This window comes from Miniopterus natalensis, chromosome 18, assembly GCF_054644295.1.
Source record: "Miniopterus natalensis isolate mMinNat1 chromosome 18, mMinNat1.hap1, whole genome shotgun sequence".
NCBI lineage: Eukaryota > Metazoa > Chordata > Mammalia > Chiroptera > Miniopteridae > Miniopterus > Miniopterus natalensis.
This window is the reverse complement of record NC_142098.1, coordinates 26,759,470-26,763,089: the sequence shown is the minus strand read 5'-3', so window position 1 is coordinate 26,763,089 and position 3,620 is coordinate 26,759,470.

Here is a 3,620-nt window from a genome sequence, read left to right as displayed (position 1 = left end):
ATTCAAATAAATGGAGCAGTATACCATATTTGTGGATTGTAAAACTTAAGATTGTTAAGATGTTCATTCTCTATAAATTCATCTATAAGCTTTTACAGAAATTAACAGGCTGGTTTTAAAAAATAACCTTTTTATTTGGGGATAATTTTTAATCTACAGAAAAATTGCAAAAATAGTATAGAGTTCTTGTGTACCTCTCACTGAGCTTTTCATGATGTTAGCATCTTACATATACTACTGTACATTTATCAAAACTAAGAAGTCAACACTGGTACATTACTGTTACTTTATCTTGATCCAATCCAGAATACCACATTGCATTTGGTTGTGTCTTCTTAGTCCACTTGAGGCTGTGAGAATTGGCAATTTTTCAGTGTTTCCTTGTTTCTTTGTTTTGTTTGAAATGAGTTTGATTGTTTTGAGGGATACTGGTCAAGTGTTTTGTAAAATGTCCCACAGTTTGGGTTTGCCTCATGTTTTTCTCATGCTTAGACAGGGATTATGGGTTTGGGGGAAGAATGCCACGAATCTGGATTGGATCCTGGATCACACAGACACACCAAAATTCCACAAAGGACATTATTCTAATAATTGGAAAACAATATGGGCAGCATGTTAGATAATGTTTTGTATGAATGTTAAATTCCCTGAATTTAAAAATCATACTGGGGTTATGTAAGAGTATTTTCTTATTCTTAGAAGATACAGAATTCTTTGGAGGTAAAGGGTCATGATGTCTGCAAGTTATTCTGAAATGGCTTAACATTATTAACAACAGCAATAAACATTATGTAGAAAAAATCAAATATGGAAAAGTATTAACAATCGCTGAATCTAAATTAGAAGTATATGGGAGTTCATTGTATTATTCTTTCCACTTACCTGTTTGAAATTCTAAAACAGAAATTTAAATATTAATTTAAAAAACACTTTGATTTGATCCTAATTCCATTTGCCATGATGGTGACAAATTCAGTCTCAGTCATGTATAGGGGTGTTCTTCTCGTCTCTCGGGGTTTCACATGGTACAAAACATTCAGGAAGGGCCCTCTAGTTCAGTCCACATTGGTCATGGAAAGATCTATTACAGAGCTGACAGCCTCCACACTAGGGCTCAAATATGTCTGCTAGCTGGAAGCCCTGGCACCGAGGGTCCAATCTCCCTGCATGCACCATATAGCCCTTCCCCTCCACAGTCCTGTCACCCACTCAGGTTCCTTTAAGGAAGCTTGTGGCATCACTACTACTGGAGGAATCCCACCCACTTTTCTCAGAAAGCCTACTTTTGCTTTTGTGTTACTACAAATATATATATCTTCAACCCCTTGCATTCTGAGAGGTTCTTCCAGGCTATCCTCATAGAGTTTTTAAAAACACTACTGGACTCAGCTGCCTAGAGATGGAGATAGAAAAGGAAATGCTGTGTAATTTTACTAATTCATTGTATGAGAGATAAACACATATCTTTTTTTTTTTTTTTTAAAGTTCAGTGTTTTCCAGAGTTATCTACAGATCACTTGCCTCAGAGTCATCCAAAATACTTGGTAAAAATGTTGGTTTGTGGTTCTATATCCAGACTCACTGGACCTGAACCTCTGGAGGTGGGGCTGGGAATCTGCTTTTTTTTTTTTTTAAACAGTGCTTTAGTGTTTCTCATGATTCTGTGGGTTGACTGATCAGTTCTGCTGATTTAGCCTTACTCATGTGTTTGCATTCAGTGACAGACTGATTATTGGGTGGGCTCAGCTGAGACAGTATTTAAATGGCTGGTCTTTAATCCCAGCCTTCTTCACGCCATCATGAACTTGGGGTGATATTTTAAGATGGTGGAGATGGAAACTTCAAGGAAGGCCTCTTGAAGTCTAGACTTCATAATGTGCTCGGCACCACTCATGCCACAATCTATTGGTCAAAGTAAGGCAAGCCAAGATTCAAGGTGAGGAAGACACTCCATGCCTGGATGGGAGGGAATTTGCCCTTTTAACGTAGCCTCGTCAGGTGACCCATACACACCAGGGGTGTTATTTAACAAATATGTGTTCAGAGCTGTTTCCCATATTCTTTGGTACAAATCTCTATTTCTAGCACTTTAACATCTATACTGTATATGCTTTTGTTTATCTCAGAGGGCTTATTTGTTGTCACCTTTCTATCCCTAGAGTTAATCACAGTACTTGTGACCCGGCAAATGTTCAGTAAATATCTCTGAAAAAAATATTTGAATCTAGAGTTTGTAGAATATCCTAAGAATCATTCGGGCTTGCTCTCACAGTTTCAATCTAGTTAGGGAGGTAAATGTGGAAAGTTAAGATTTTAGATACAGAGGGTTTCCTGAAATAGTTAATATGCTTAGGCGCTCTAAGGAGACGGCATCACTGGAGCTCAGGACGGTAGGAGAGTTTGTGAAACAGGAGGAATTTGTGGAGGAGCTTGAAAAGTGAGTAGGCGTGGGAAGGAAAGGGGTATCTTAAGGGGATGGGCCTGGTATGACCACAGATGCGACTTTATTACCAGCAGGTTTAGGAGTGAGTGGCCGGTGCACAAGGCTTATAAAAGAGGAAGGTGTAAAACATTAGACAGGGACTGGGGACGGGTTGTGGAGAGCCTGGGAGAGTGACTTGATGGAAATATTTCACCACAATTTGTCAGTTGTAATGGCAGTTAAAAATGATTAGCTCACAAAATTGCACAAACCTTGTTATTCCACAACGCTGGCGGCCTCTATCCCATGCCAGTCGAGGCAATCTCTATTTTAGAACACGTAGAATCGAAAATAGTGCAGGTCTGTTCTGATCACCACAGATTTATTTAAAAATCAACCCAACCCTCAGGTTTATTGAGATATAATTGACATATAACAAAATCAGATTCTCAGTAGTGGCAGAAACTTGGGCGGCTCCGCACCCTACCCCTTATCGCCGTCCAAGGCTTCGGGCCAGCCGCCCCGCCTCGTCCAACGCCGCCGGTTCAGTTCCGATTGCTGTGTGCCAATACCTCTGCACACGCACTCTCTCACTTAAACGGCCGCACTTCTCTATGAGGTGTAAGTTATCATGCCCACTGGTGAGGAAACTGAGCCTTAGGAGGGATTTGCCAGGTCTCAATGCGAAGCAAAGACGTAAACCGGGGGCTGGAGACGGGCCGCGCGGGCGGTGGGGAAAACGAGCTTAGCGCGGCTCAGGAGGGACCACGGGGAGGGGAGGGGAAGGGAAGGGAGACGGGGACAGGGAGACTCGATCCTTCCTTCGGGACTCTGCGGGCCTGTGTGCTGAGCAAAGGACAAACTTCTCTGGGTGACACCGTTCAATGCGGCTCCACTAGGCGCTTTTCCAAAATCACAGTATCGATTGGCGAGATTGGAGGGGATGGACGATTCTGATTGGTTACGTGGCTCTCGAACGAGGCACGTCCGGAGGAACAGGTGAGGAGTGGGCGGGACTTTAAACTGAATCCCTCGTTTCATTGGGAAAAAGAAAACTAACCAGAGACTATTCGGAAGCGTGATTGGCTGTTGCCAGGAGCCCTCCGAAGGCCTTATGGGTCTCGGTTACGGAAGCCGGGGAGGGCTGAGCAAGAGTCTAGCTCACGGAAATTAGCGGTGAAAACCGGGTAGCGGTGTA